Consider the following 14,738-nt stretch of genomic DNA (forward strand, 5'->3'; position numbering starts at 1 on the left):
ACGACAAATTTACGAAAACACAATTTCCCCATTTTCGTCGCTCGGGAGCACAATTTCGCAGAATCCCGCCTTAGTGATTCCCCACGTAATGACGCGTATGCAATCCCAACCTTTCAAGTCTCTACGTCTAACCGTTTTGGCTGGGCGTTGATGAGTCAGTGAGTGAGTGAGGAAGTCGAACGCTACTTTTTATGGGCATAGATGACAGTCTACTTCACGTTGTTTTGGATATACGCCACTCGAACTTCACTGCGTCCGGGTGTTGGTAAATTTCGCAAAGAAAGCGTCGTACTAGGCTGAGGCTGGTACGTATGGCGTTTATCCTGAGCCCTTCGCAGTATGAAAACGCCAGCGTCTAGGTTAGCAGTCCTAGAACCATGTCTTAACAGTTCCCTCTCATTCCCCCCGTCGCGCCCGCGTGTATACAACTGGCGCGAGATAGCGGAAGGACTCGCTATCGCACCGTTCGATGCTGCGAAACACAGCGTGCGGGTTGTCGAGCCTGCAGCTCGCGGTCTCCGTAAGCGACAGTTCGTGACGCACGCGGTGACTCCGCCACGCAAACCACTGCTCCGCGGAGTTCGCTCCGTGCAACGGCCGCGCTAAATCGTGAGCTGCTGTAGTCGACTTCCGGCACAGACGTAGACATGGCGCGCCAGGGGTGATACCGACACAGGCAGGTGCTGGCTTGCATTAGGTAAGAAACGTTCTTTCCAACATAATTGCTGTGTAGCTGTTTTTATCAAACATCAGTATTGGTCCATGTCGCTTATACGACACGCAGTAACGTCTTCTTATCGATATTTATCGCGTGTGTGACGCAAATTATTCACATCTTTCTTGTACGTTCGCGTATTAAAATGGAACTCGCCCACGATTTGGAGAAAGGATTTGGAATGCATCGCAGAGGGGCATTTGGTTGTATGTATGCGTCTCGTCAGGTCACAGTTGCTGTTGTATGATGAATACCTATTTGTGTATCAGTTTCCTGAGCTCTCTTGGTGCTCCTCTTTTAGCCTCATTCAAAACAGAAACAAAAAAAACTAACGCTGGCACATAGTCTAAAAGCTAATGGCGTCGCACGCATTCGGAACTGCGTCTTTTAACACGCCAGCCAGCAAACACGGCTGTCTTCTCTAACGGCCTAATTACTGCTGTTTTATTGCGTGAGATTTGGGGTTTACTACATAAAGACGGTTACTGATTGCGGTAATCCGTCAACTATATCTTGAAGCAAATCCTTATATCTCAGCACAGGTTTCTCCAATATAGGATTGTTGTTCGAAACATACTTATTTAAGCAATACATGCTCTTTCACGAACGTAATCTTAACTGTATTTGAGCACAGTGCATATAAAAGAACATGTAAACAATAAATTAGGCTATGCGTTTTGCCTTCACAGTATTCTAAATTTATTGCTCTTAACAACTAAGTTATAGTCACATGTGGAATGTTTACTTTTAAAGCACACCCTTGAAGTCTCTCCCGCAAAACATTGACCTAGTTACTTCTAACTACCTGGCACGAAACCATAAATACTGAAATGATTGCCAAAGTTTCCTAGAAGCCTCGATTTAACAAAGAAGGCGTTCCCCGTAGCCCAAGAATAAACTGCAAACTTTGCGAAGAGCAAATAGAATAAGAAGCGATCCTTCCTAGGTTTACTCAGTCAATGTGACGTACTACATGCATAATCGTGTAACGGTACTCTCGGCGAATATTCCGTAGTAATTCGTTAGTACATTTGATGAGCCTGCAGTTGCGTGGAGCGATTCTTGCACCAGTGAATGAGGACATGAGGACAAGTATAAACCAGTCAAAGGAGAAACATAAGCGTTCCTGTCACTACCGGCCAGAGTTCTAACCGCCTGTCTGACTTTATGGCCCCGAACGCCGTTACTGGCGCAGCTCCTGCCACGCTGTGGGATACACTGTTTTCTTTTGCGTGCGTCCGTATTCCTTTGTTCAGCTATCTGGTATCTTCCCGTCGCAGCGTTTAGCCTATGGGCGTTAATTTGACTTTGCTATCGCAAAAACCAATTCAGCGTGTACTTGTTATAAGAAAAATGCGGCTTCTCTCCACCATGTCGTAACAGCACAGCTAAGAAGAAAGACGAACGGTGAGAAAAGCACGAACCGTAGACTTCAATTACTTTATTACGTTTAAGAATAATGCGCCCGAAGAAATGCGCAAAAAAAATGTGGGTCACCGGTGAATCTGTGTCGGCGATCCGACAATACGACAGCGCGACTACATTTACATGAGATAATATGCGTCTGTCCGCAGCGCTGTCAGTCTCGACGTCGCCTATTGCGCTGGGCATTGCAAACGCCTTCCTCCCACGCTGCCGGATAGGCGTGTCGTTTGCGCTTTCGCGCGGTGTCCCGTTCCTTTTCTGCTTAGCGGGCCGTGCGACAGTGACGGTTACAGTTGGCGGTACGTGCGCGCTCTCGACCGCAGCCTGAACGACCAACTAAAGGAGCACAGTGCGGCAGTTGGAGCTGTCGCTGCTTCAGGGTACTTGGCTGACCGTTTCCGGTCGTGCACATAGTCTTCTCCTTTCAAGGGGACACGCGTACCCTGCTGTTTTTCCTCGCAATATAAAAAGAGAAATTTACGAACCGTTTTGCCTCCTTCGAGAGGAGACTGAATGCGTAAGCACCCTGACTCTGGCCCTCACCAGAAAACAACTGTATTATTTTATAGAGAATTTGTAACCCGCATGTGTTTCTTTTTGCAGCTTTCTTTTAAAGCAAATCTTTGGTGTTCTCGCTGATGGCGTCTGTAACGCGAAAACAGATGAAGTAAAAAAATAAAACACTCCCTTGGCTAAAATCGAACCTCGGTCCCCGACATTGTGAAGTCGACGTCTATTCGATTGCTTCGTTTTTACCCCGTTGAAGAGGTTAGGAGTTAGAGAGGGATGCATGGACGTGCAAAATTGGACAGAAAAATCCTGGAACAGTACAACAAAATTAGACAGAAACGTGCAAAATTACACAGAAACCCCACCGTGTAGAGACGACTATAATCCGTCAGGAAAAAGCTTCTCGTCCAACCATCGTCGTCGTTAGACGGAGCAGTGCGCGATTTTGGTGGGTGTATTCGCTCTTGTCATAAAATAGTTGAAATCTAGAGTTCGTCCTGTCCACTCTTTCGCATCCTTAGTAAATCTATTTGCGCTGTCACTGTGTCCAAGTTAAGCAAACACCAACGAGCCAACTTTGATCTATACGCTGCTTCTCTCAGGTATGTTACCGAATACCACTGCAAGCCCACTGCGAGCGACAAACCGATGACTGTTGCCGTGGGTGACCACCCACGTCATCCATTAGGCAAGGGTGGCATCTAACGCAATTCTGGCGTTGCTCTGTCGGTGCACGGCGGACCTATCGTATCAGGAGGCGGTGCCGTTGTGGCAGCATTGACCGACCTTTTTGTGCAAGGTTCCAACGTGGTGGGCCGGCCGAAAAGGCTAACTTTTTGCATTCCCCTGAAATTCGTCGCTGTTTCAGCTCATAAGGACTTGAGAAAGGCGATACTATTGCCGTCTCAGAGTAATCGAGACCTTGCTGAGCAAGAAACGACAGTGTAGACGGTTCCTACGCCAGGGAGCCTTGTATCTGGACATCGTAGCGAAACATGACGCGAACACTTTTAAGATGTTATCCCATCAGTAGTAATGCTGATAAGCCGCAAATCTTATTTGTATCTTCCAAACCCGTGCAATATTAGATGACTCTTACCATGGTACTGAAAAGCTACTTGCCCTCCTGAGCAACCACTGCACTCGAAGAAAATCCTCCACCGTGTCGACCCTGCCACAAAATTCGCTGGAAGTGGGGTTTTGTCACTTGCGCGCAACGTTTCTTGACCCGACGAACTAAGTTTCGGGTTCACCACGCATGAATTCATAATTATATGAAATTGCATTCTCAGTACCTCAACTGTCAACGTTTCGGGCATACCGCGATATTCTGCAAAGTTGAAGAGAAGGACGGCATGAGTTTTAAAAGGGGAAGAAACTGTTCAATGAGCGAATTGGGGATATCACCCCACGAGCTTCAGTGGCTGCCCGTTGCAGATGATGTCTATGCATCAACGGATGGCGTTTGTTTGGTCCGTAAAATCCCATAACCTGAACGAAATGGGCCGAAACAAAAGCAGAGATTGGCTTGAGCTTTAGCGCCCAATTGTGTTTCTGAGTGTGCAGATGATCGTCCCGTTTTTTTTTTCGCGCTGTAGGAATTTGATTCGAGATCATGAACTCATTTCTTCGCAGCAGGTTCCCGCTACGCGCGATTGAAATCATCTCCATCGGCTGCGAGACCTCAGTGAAAACTCGTTGATAGGTTCGTGGTGCGTTTTTAGGAGGCCAAAGCGTTCTGCGCTGTTGGTACTCGGCGATGATGGGGATGAACTATGAGCGAGAGGACGGTGATGCTGGGATACTATAATAAGGAATAATGTTCTTACAATTATGTACAAAGCGTTATTTAAAAAAAGGAGTGGCAGAACATTGGTGTCTGAGCATTGGGTGAACTCAGTTAAACCCTAGCAATTATTTTGTTGGAGCGATTTTTTACTCTCTGATTCCTGATTACTCTCATGAACTCTTCCGGCCTCACTAGTCTTTTGAAAGTGATTAAGTATTTAGAGAAATCATCGATAATGATTTTAGATTTGCTGGAACGTATGTTCCCATATGGGGATATCACTGCCTGGCGATCTTGGCCAAATATGTGCGCATCCCAACTTTTCGTGCCGAGAGTACTCCCTAATGTGCTGCCCTTCAAATCCCACATCTCTTAACGCTTGTGAGCGACCCGTGCCTTGGCGCAATTGGGATGTTGATGCGAGAACCCGGCTGGGCACCAAGAAGCTGTCTCGCCTGTGTGCGTGTCACCACGCTTAAAGGTGAGGGTGACGTCACAGTTGAAGCAACTGTGGGACAATTGTACAGCGATGGCGATTTATGGCGTGGTAACAATTTTCAGGGGAGAGGGCCAGGAAAACAGATGTGCGTGGGAGGCTGTAGTTAAGGCCATCAAGTACAATGAGATCGACATGTGCTCTATGCAAACTGTGGGTCCCTGATGTTCTTCCGGACGCCTACTTTACGATGGCAATACGATTAATAGTGCGTACCAGTGATGCGGGCATACTCTCGAACCCCGCACCCGAGTGAATAAGCAAAGACCACTTCTCCATTTTTGCTTACACTGGCGCATTCTTCCGTACGGGCGTAAGCAAGGTAGCATCGTGAAGTAGGATTAGCATGGGAGCTAAGCGAGCGCCCCTCACGGAGATAGCCTCGAGTCCATGCTTGCTACAAAGGCACTAGCGACAACCAAAATCAGGCTACAGGCACATTTCCCGGAACCAGACATCAAGCTTAGAATAGAGTGGTCTGGCTTTTTACGGTATGCCAGGGAATTGAGACAAAGTGCAGTTTTGAAAAGAACTGCTTTACTCATTTCACTGACGTCATCATGCAAGAACACGGACGAACTCCGTCGTGGGCAGTCCAGGCACACACCGATACCCTACTGCCATCAACTCTATCCAGTTCCTTCTGTCATCGTCATATATGCACGCCAGCATAGCGCTCCCGCAACATTTCCCTCACTTTTCCCTCACCGCGGATCCTTTCACCTCCGGCGACATTCCTCACGGAGTGTCGGGGAATCTGAGGCGGCCGGTCAGCGGCTGAAGAATGTTGGGGGATAGTGCTCGGTGAGGGACGCTCAGGCAATCCCCATAACTTTGCAACGCGCATGACCACGGGCTGCCTGTCAGCTCAGAATCGATCGAAACCATGCATCGTCGTGGGCTTGTTTCAAAAGGCTACATTTTGTGATTATCCGTCACCCAAAGACCTTATAGATGTTATTATATGAAAAGTTTAGAAGTCAATTTCTTCGCTTGGCAACATGGACACGGACATGGCGCGGCTGGTACCACTGCGCCCGCACACCGCAAAAATGGAAAACCTTGGCGTGCGTGGTCTGCTCCGTTTCAACCCGATTCTCAACGGTGGTCTCAACAGAGATGTTAATAATTGCACTCACATTGGATTCGAGGCATTAGTTTGCATTCGGTGGCGTAGAGTTCGGAACAACCAACACATATATTGTTCTTACACACATGACGGAACGTCCAACACACATAATGTGCTCTACTCCAACTGCGCGCATGTGAAGCACAGTCGATAGGCTTTAAGTTTCTGATAACCGCTGGCCACTCTTGCTAATCGACCCTCTAGCCTAAGTCAAGAACAAGACTTTTGACGCCTGGTCCGAGGGGTTTGCTGACGCTGTGCTGGACATTTAGGCAGGCTGCCGTCTCCTTAACAATCTGTCTCTGCTTCCGTGATGGATCTCCCCTTCACCTTCCGGGAATGCTGACCGTCTTTAGCAGTCTACGCCGCAGCTCCTTATGAAATCAGCAACTCAATTCTTAAAAATTTTGTGTCAAGTCGCAGACAGTACTTGCTGACGTGTTTCAACTTTGCTTGTGGCCCTGGTTATGTTCTGGCGTTCCGGATGCTTGCATGGTTGGTACCTGTGTAAAGCCTGACAAGGACTGTCACGTTATTGCTTTATACCAGCCTGTTTTGCTCACATCTATTACATCACAGTTTATGAAACACTTTACGGGTGGCACGTTGATGCGGCGGCTCGAAACAAACAAAAGTCTTCTGTCCTAAAAGAAAACGCGTCTACCAAATTACGATGACTGAATGCGCGATTTTCTTTCTCCTTCTTCGGCTATGTACCAATAAATGTCTGCTGTTCAATGCGACTTTGGACTCTGGTATTTTTGCAAAGAAGGATTTTATCGTGCATGAATGCTTTCAAGTACTTTCTGTACACGCAATACCGTGAACAACTTCATTACACGCATAAAGCACTAGCATACTTTTACACTGTCAACGCTGGCTGCGTTTTTTGACATCTCTAGGCGCAGGGTGAAGTCTTAGAAAGTGCCATTATCCCTAAGTTTCAAGAAATAGCAGTCACCGGGTATCTCCATTTCTCGCACCCTTCACTTCAGGCCGCTTCGTGGAGGTCCGATTAGGGGCAGTCCGGAGAAAAGTATCTCACAATCTGTGCCTCAGAGGTGTGTCTGACATCTTTCACTCTTTACTCGGATTATCGCCCGCCTCCGTTAAGCGAGAACTGCAGTTCAGTTCCTTTATCAATATGCGCAGATATTTCTGTTTGGTTTACAAGATATCACCACAAGTGGTTGTAAGTGATAGCTGAAAGCTCAGAAAGCTTCGACAAGCCTATCTTCTTAAGGTGTGGCTAGCACTCACTGCAAACAGTTCCTGGTTTCTTTTGTTCCCGGAAGGCAGCGGAACGTTTTACGCCCTTATTAACCCTCAAACAAGCCGTAAGGCTACTCGAGCCGAGTTTCTCAGAGCCGCCATCGGCTGTTCTGATGGCTGTTGAGGCAACCACTGTTGTTCTTGTCATAACTTTGCTTAAAGAATTGTTTGAAGCGGCCGCAAAATACGTCGGTATTTATTTTGATAGGCATCTTTTGTGGAACACCGATATGATTCCCATATGTAAAAAGCATGAAGGTGTTGCGTGTATTCTGCACAATTAAAAACCATTTCTTCTTTTCTCTGTACAAAAAAAATGGGCCTGTGGACTCCGCACAAATGGTTAACCGGCTGAGCTTTAAATTGAGGCTGGTATTTTACGTATGACGCGTGGCGTAGCCATACCGAAGTAACTGCGGCAGCTGTTTGCCATTGCGCCGTCGACGCTTATCCGACCGCACCGCTGCTGGCTGTGGCCGCCACTGTTGCTTGAGCCGCGACTTGCGTAGTAGCTCGCTCACGCCGAGGGAGGGCTTTGGAACGGAGTTGCTCTCTCTTCCACCTTTTCTTAGTTTGTCATCTTTGTGCTGTTTCTATTATTCGACAGTGTCAGTGTTTGTGTTTTTACCAAAGTGGCTAGTTGGGCGAGTTGGTACGGCTTCATCGTGCAGCACAACGCGAAAAACAACATACAAAAGAAAGGGACACAGGACAGCGCTCGTCCTGTCTCCCTTTCTTTTGTGTGTTGTCTGTTGCTCCTTGCTACACCATAAATTATTCTCTCTTTTGTTTTGATTTTTTCTAAGGAAGAGAGAGCGAGCGACATAGGTAGAATGCCTTTACTTAGTGAGATATAGTGGGGGGTTAGGAAAAGGGTGTTTAGGAGATCGTGGGAAGCCAAATCATAGAACCCGAAGTACAGCGACCCATTTACCGCACCTACTTGCTTTTTGCCATCTTAATAAGCTTACACTAATCACGAGGGGACGAGCTCCTCACGCCTGCGTCCCATTGCTTGATTAAAGTGTAATGTTTGAATTCTCCTCCCCTCTGCATATTTTTGGATAAGATCAGGTTCCGTACAAGACCTGAGATGTTTGCCCGTATTATAGCACAGTTAATTTCGGACGTTTCCTTCCAAAAATATATGCTCATATGGATATGTAGATATATAAGTTGGTTTTTATCCTCTACAGAGTTACCAATTTTCGCAGTTAAGATCCCCATACGACACAGGACGGATGGTGTTTGCAGCCATTGGAAGAGGGCAGGCTCTCCATATTTTTACGGCAGGGAAGTAGTCACAGGTGTACGCCAATTCACGTTTTTCTTGGTCGGCTTCGTCGTTCCCTTGCAGAATCTCGTGAACGTGTGTTAATTTGATATTACCTTCCATTATTGTGGATGGGAGAGTCTTTTTCAAGCGTGTAGGTATTTTCTCTGTAGACCACAGTGTGTAATGATGTTTAACAGTTCTACTCGATTGTTCCGCTGACAGGGAAAAAAAAAGATGGCTTATATTTACACGCGTTTTCCCCTTCCCTACCAATCCCCCACCGACCCTTATTCATAGCAGCGCGCAAGCGCAACAAAATGTAATATACTTGTTTTCAATGAATGAATGAATCAATGAATCACGTGTTTATTCCTGTAGGTAGCAGTGTCACGGAGTCACAACGGTTGTTATAGTAGCACTCTACGACAATAGTTGTCTTTGTACTTTCGAGTATCCTGTGAAACTTTCCTTGAAGACATTCGATCCTGGCTTGTCGCCAGTCCCAGTAGGTGTGTCACCAGTAGGTTTGCGTCCATGTTGCTCAATACGGGGAGTTTTTATACAGAGTCAGTGAATCTGGGCGTGTTCATCATGGCGTCCAGTCGTTTCTTCTACGGGGGGTTCCAATCTCTGTTTTTGTTTTTTGCATGAGCTCCCTTCGTGTTAAAAGAGTGTCATCTGTGGTTTCTTGTAAGGCATTACAAAGACCACAGGTGAATACCAATTACAGTCATCATGAGAGGTCGGTGGTTGAGGGCTGGCCTACATGCTGCCTTGATGATGGTGTTTGTCGTAGGCAGGCTATGCGAAATGCGGCGCATGATTAGTGACTGCACAAGTCCGGCTGTTTCTTCGCTCATTCCTGCCCTCCCCTGTTCAAGCGTTTTACAACCTATTACCAAATGGCTTGACAATTCTCTATATTTTGGTGATTGTGAAATCCGCTCTGCTGGTTTATTGCAGACGAGGAGGAATGAACATCTGTAACGTAGCTTTGGGGCAGCGTCCCTATTCCAGGGCTCCTTGACAGCGTCCCTATTGAGCTCTGTTCGCCAGCCAAAGCATGTCGTCGGGGTCTGAGCTGGACAGTGCTCTCTCCGAGTGTCAAAGGGAGGGGCAGGGCAGGGCGGGGAAGGAGGAGGAAGGTGGAAGGTGGAGTTCTATCACAGCCCAACATAATACGGTAGAGGGTTTCCAGAGCCTCGCAGAAGCGGCATTGTGAGGAATACAGGGTGGGGGCCACAATTTGGGCTCTAGTGGGGAACAGAAAGGTGTTGGTTTGTGTGCCACGCAGGTGGCGTTATTGTTCTTTCTTGAGATTTCCGTGTGGAGGGGAATATATCGCTCGCTACAGGTCGTTGGGCTACGTGATGTCTTTCAAGGACAAGAGGGAGCAGCCTGTCACTGCTCACCAACTGCCTGGCTTGCCCGATGTGTCAGCTCTCAGGCGTCCTCGTGGACAGCTTCGTTGCAGGGAACGTCGGCATGCTCTGCCGAGGATTATACGTGACCGTTTGTAGCACGAAGCCGCCACCTATTTGTAGGCTGATTTGGTATTTTGGCCCCGCAAGCACCTACATAACCGAGAACGCCACCTTCGGAAGTCACTTCTGCTTGAGCTGCAGCCAACACTGTTTTGTGAGAAGATAGCCTCTCTTCACAGCCATCCGCATTAGTTTATCATGACCATCATATTCCCTTCAATCAAGCATCAGCTGGAGCTCAGAACAGAGCGTCGTATGGACACGACAAGCGTTTGGAGGCTACCTTCACTTTGCAGCTAGTTTGTGCAGTAATACCGACGCTAATAACGTTCAACCACCGAGCTTGGCATCTCTTATCACATAATTTCGTTTCTGGTCATAACACACACGCGCACACACACCTTTAATGGTTTTTAGAGGCTTGGGTTAATCTTTTGTTCAAGAATGAATGAATGTATTGTCAAAATGGTAAGGAAAGACCACCAGCACTCGCAGTTTGTCTCACCTGAGGGTGGACACCGTAACGCCTGCTGTTATGTGGGTGTGAGGAATGGGGAATACACCAAAGGGAGGAGACAGATAAGGGGAGGATACCCACGTACATACATACAGGACGAATAAGGACATATGTGTACAATATATGCAAGCGTAAACACTAGGAACCCTGAGAAAAAAAAGAAAATGTCCATACACACACACGCGCGCACGCACACATGCGCGCACACGCACACACACGCACACACGCGCAGGCGCCCACGCACACAGGCACACACACAAAAAAAACACGGCCACAGTTCAGTCTAACTGGGGAGAACGTGGAGAGCCGGGAGGAGTCCCGAGGCGTCCAGGTACGACCCCAGGACCTCATGAACTCCGTCCCGCTCTTGTCACTGCCCGGCGGCCACAGAAACTCGCCGAGGGGCACTGTTACACTATGTTCGCGCCGGTATCGGTACCGGGGGTGGAGGCACTTTCATGTGATGGCGTAAGTTGCGTGCACGCCTGGCGACCGTGTCTACCTAGCATGCGATTGCCGATGAGGCTTACAACGACCGTCACTGCGCAGGTTGCCTTTCTTTCAACTCCGCTCTAGTATCATGTATCTCTTTAGCATAGTCCAATTGCTGCTGCTCCGCCTTGTAAATTCATGTGATCCTTCGCATCTGGCTTTCTCAGGCGTTTCCCGTTGGCAGCGATGACGTACTTCCGAAGACGCTTGATGATCGCGGTTGATAGCGGACGGCCAGCGCCCATAGGAAAACCGAAAAATGAGTAATACTGTCATGGTGTTAAAACCTACGCACCCCAAAATACCCCTCACGCTTCACACCATAAACACATTGTTATTGTGCACAATAGTTAAACACTTTAGACAGCTTGCTCATGCGCAGTCATTCAAGTACTTTGTCTCACACTGCCAGGGAAGGTGTGCTAACGAAGCTATCTGCTTCATTCTAATTGAAAGGGCTGCGAAGATCTCGCTCTCCTCCCTCGTTGGGAACCCCTTGAGTACAGTGGTAGAGGTAGTAGTGTCACTTTATTTAACATTGCGTTCAGGGTAGCGGGTTGGCGGCGGCCATTTACAGGAGGTGGGCCGTGGTCGTTTTAAGGTTGGAATGACAAGAGTAGGTTGAAGTTCGTCCTGCGATGGTCTGTAGTGTGTCTACCTATCGCGTCCGCCTCAACTGCCACCGAGGGCTCCCGCGATGCATCAGCCACTCTGCCGACCCGCAAATGTCATCATTTGTGACAATATTCAGGGTACAGAGTGCAAGAAACTCTCCTTGCCATCACAGACAGGAATTTGGTGGCCTCAGAAGTTTGGCGCAATAGCAAGATATTACCTAGGAGCAGCCTCCAAAGACCTTCGTTTGGGATAAACTAAAATAGCGTTGATATTAGGTAGTAAGACAAACCTTTTCATGCTTTGGAGTCATCGCCGCAGCAAAAAAGCATGCTTGAAGTTTGTTGTCTGGAGCGAAGACACATGGTGAGAAAGTGCCACTAAGGGATTTGGTAATGCAAAATGCCCCTTCTTCTTAGGTTCCTTCAAAAGCGGCTAACTGTGATCAAGGTTAAGATTTGAAATCATTGGTGTTTAATACGCCAACGTTAAAGCTGAGCTATGAATTGCGCCGAAATTGAGCGCTCTGGAGTAGATATGACCACCTGCGTATCTTTACGTGCGCTATAATGTTGACACACCGGCGTTTTTCCATTTTATCTTCATCTCAAAACAAGCAGCCGCGGCCGAGAATGGTCCCCGTGCGCATGGATCCAGCAGAACAGCGCTTAACCCAGCGATCCACAGCCAGCGATGGGTACTACGACGACCAGTATTATATGAGGAACTCCTGGGAAGCTATTATTAATCCGAGCGGTTAAGTACTTTTACGTAGCTTTTCGTTTTTTAACAAACGTAGATAACTTGTTTTACTCGAAATTTACAATGTTGTCCCCTGCTAGGGGCAACAATGATAATAGTGGAGGGTAAGTTTTAACGAACGCCTCGTGCTCATTGATTGACAACTCGTTTGAAGTGCTTTTTTTGCGACGGTGTGTCTCCTTTTCTCAGGGGACGTTTAATAGGGGCATCTTTGTGCACGACAGAATAGGCATTGGCTGACGTATCGCCAATTTACAGTATTACATCAAAGCCTGAATTGAGGAGCGTATTTACAGCTTACTTGACGTGGAATTGATTGGAAAGATATTGAGATATGCATAGGAATGCGTTCCTTTGCTAACAAAGTTACCAGAACGTGAAGTGGAGCTAGAACAACAAGAGACGTCTTGCTATTGTTTGGATATTTTGTTGAGGGTGTCAATTTTTCACGTGTAAGAGTCCAGGCGAGGGTTTTGCGATCGGTTGTTCTCCTAAATTATCAAACTTTCCGGAAATACCGACCTTCTTCGAAGAAGCCCATCTTTCTAGTCCCTAAGAATTGTAAGAGGGATACCAAAACATTGCATTCATTAGGTCGTATGGGAAGGTGGAAGGAATCAGAGATCAACGTCAATTGGAACGCTTGAAGGCGGCTCGCGATACGAACTCCGAGGTTGCCTCAGTAATAACGACTCTGATAAAGGAAGTGAAAGCTGGTGATGTAGTAACACGGAGCAGGGTTATAACAGACATGTCCAATGCTTTTTCTCGCACCATCCAAAATAGATCGCGAGGAAATCCGACGTTTCAGTGGTTGTTACGGCTCCAACCCCGCTTGTGCGGAAGTTCGTCGTTATAAATAGGTAAGGCCGGGTTAAGACTATTGCCGCAACAGTCGTAATACCTTTAAAAATGACGTTACTTCACGTCCAAGCCAATACAACTGCGTGACACACCGTTTTTTTATTTTCCTTTCATAGATCACGATATGAACATTGCGTCGGGAGTCCGAACATAGCCTAAAGCGACAAGCAAGGCAAAGTTAACCCCGCCACGCGATCAGTTGAGTGCAAAACAGCAGTTGTGTAAAGGACCTGTTATCGTGTGGCAGAATCTATGTCGGTCAAAATGGTGGTTGCGTACAGGTAAGATTGCGGGCGCGCAGAGCTGGAGGACACGCGGTCGCGGGAAACGGCAACACCACGGACAACTTTGGGATGCCAATGTCACCCTTACTACAATAGCACGACGTTGCTTCACCGGCTCGCCACTTACGAAGAGAAGAAACTCTTCGTAACCCGCTAAAATAAAAAGCAAGCAAACGCCTGCGTTGGATACCTGCGCTACAACACCCTCCCACAACGGATTTCGATCTGCTGCTGAGACGCTGGCACGAGGTGCTGAAATATTTCCCACAACGCAAGCGTGTTTAGAGTACGCAGGCATGAGCGGTTGAAAAGCACGCGTTTTGAAAAGCATTTGAAAGGCTGTTTAAAAGCATTTAGGCTTATCTGGTTGCGTGTGCAATGTAGTAATGATTAGTTAGGAGTACAGTCGTACTGTGTACCTTACGTTCTTGTGGAGTTCTGCTAGTAATGATGTGTTATTAGGTTGGATGCCAATTAGGGGAACTTTTGGCTTTGGCGTCCACAAACGCGTTGAGCCTTCAGGTCGAAAATCGTAGATGCTGGAAGATCTTGCATTCTGAATTAAATAATGTTAAATTTCAATAAAGATGTAGATAACGTGTATAGAATCAAGTAACTAAGCGCAAGATTTAATTTTTCTGATTACAGGCGCCTTTCATCAGTCTCGAAATGATAAAGAAATGTGGGCTTGAATTGGTGGTAACCGGGCGACAAATTGCAAGGTAACGTTTCTGATTTATATAAATTGCTCAATAACGAGTCTGGTTTACTTTCGGTTAGATCGCAAATGCCGGCTGAAATCTTGGATCCTGGATGTCGGATCTTGAATCTCAGGTGCCTTCCGATTAGATCTCGGATGCCTTATCCGGTCGGCCGAATCAGTAAGGCATCCGAGATTTATCGGAAGGCGTGGGTTCTGTCCCCACTCTGGACGCGTGCTTTTCTTCTCTTTCTTATATAAACTAAGATGTTAACTTCACTAATCGCACTAGTAATAAAGCAAAGCCTAACCCTTCCCCTATGCTTCCCTTGGCGTTATTGACTTCCAACACTTGCTTAGGTATTAGCCTCGAGGACATTCCGTTGCGCCATCTACTATAGGTATTAG

The 14,738-nt window shown here is 47.2% G+C and overlaps 1 protein-coding gene across 2 annotated transcripts in view; it reads left to right on the plus strand.

Moving 5' to 3' along the window:
* Window positions 1–460: 460 nt before the first annotated feature.
* LOC144179506 (uncharacterized) overlaps window positions 461–14,738 on the plus strand; it is a 133,418-nt gene continuing 119,140 nt past the window's right edge. For both annotated transcript variants that reach the window (XM_077707887.1, XM_077707888.1), the window contains exon 1: window positions 461–697. The gene's annotated coding sequence lies outside the window, so the exon portion shown is untranslated. The remainder of the gene's footprint in view (window positions 698–14,738) is intronic.

This window comes from Haemaphysalis longicornis, unplaced genomic scaffold, assembly GCF_048455015.1.
Source record: "Haemaphysalis longicornis isolate Haplotype H1 unplaced genomic scaffold, Haemaphysalis longicornis Haplotype H1 scaffold_4, whole genome shotgun sequence".
Lineage (NCBI taxonomy): Eukaryota > Metazoa > Arthropoda > Arachnida > Ixodida > Ixodidae > Haemaphysalis > Haemaphysalis longicornis.